Source organism: Aplysia californica, unplaced genomic scaffold, assembly GCF_000002075.1.
Source record: "Aplysia californica isolate F4 #8 unplaced genomic scaffold, AplCal3.0 scaffold00199, whole genome shotgun sequence".
NCBI classification, from domain to species: domain Eukaryota; kingdom Metazoa; phylum Mollusca; class Gastropoda; order Aplysiida; family Aplysiidae; genus Aplysia; species Aplysia californica.
This window is the reverse complement of record NW_004797469.1, coordinates 988,380-989,605: the sequence shown is the minus strand read 5'-3', so window position 1 is coordinate 989,605 and position 1,226 is coordinate 988,380.

Sequence of the window (1,226 nt, the reverse complement as noted above, 5' to 3'; positions counted from 1 at the left end):
GGGGGAGGTTCTTCAACTTAAATTTATGTTAAATTCCCCCATGCGTGTTTCCAGTGTTCAGCTGTGTTCTGTGTTACCATTGGAGTTTCCTGGGGCGATGACCACCACAAGGTTGCCCTGGCGGTTGTCAAGAAGAAAGCTGCCAACAAACCCGAGAACACAACTTCAGGTAAAAATTCGGTTTAAAGTAGTTTAAACCTTAAAGACAAGGCGAGTTGTATGAGTTGGTACAAACATTCTCTTTCTTACTGTTCATGTTTTACGTCCGCATTGACATTAGTGAGATAATTCAAGAGGAGGGACGATTCGACCCTGTCTGTCTAGGCCAAACCAATCGAAGAGAGATAGACCGAGCAGATACTAAGATAGACGGGGGCTACTCGATATTAAATTTTTTTAAGTACTCCTTAATAGCGGTATTGAAGTCACGTCTTCAATAGTGAGAATAGTGAGGAGATTTCAGGCCTACCGTAATATCGTTGATGCTAACGAACTGTGACGGGAAAATAGTCACTTTTAAGCACAAGGGGGCTATCCCGAAAAATGCTGTTTTGAGAAAATCGAAGGTAAAGTTTTTGCCCCTTGTTCAGTTTATTTAAAAGACAAGGAGAGTTTTCTCTATTACCAGACAAATATACACACCAATGAAACCAAATTTATCCTATAGGTAGGGCAATGCCCACTTTTGGCGTAGGTCAAGATTTCTGGAAACCCCCGAAATCTGGGTTAGCCCGCTTGTCCTTAAAAGCGACCAAATGTCAACAAGTTTTGATTGCGTTAGCTAATCAACACTAGGAACACTTCTTTGAACGTTTCTGAAAAAAAAGAGCTCTAAAGAATAGGCCTAACATATTTCTTAATCAATTATTTTGTGTTTTAAGATTTATGAAAAGTACAATTCTCAAGTAATACACTTCTGGGCTTAATTTGTTTTGTTTCAGCAACAATCTCTCGCTTTTTATGCATATGTTCTTCTGGCGTTGTCAGAAATTACTGCTTGTATGTTGCCTTGCGCTCTTTTTATTATCACATCTATCATACCAATGTTTGATGCTTTGGAATATACATTAGTCAGCAAGTATAGTTATGTGTATGCGTGTTTATACCAGTAGAATTCTCTAATCATAACATCTCCCCCTCCCAAACACGTACGCACACGTAAACACACGCACACACACACACACACACACACGCACACACACACACACGCATACACATACCACACA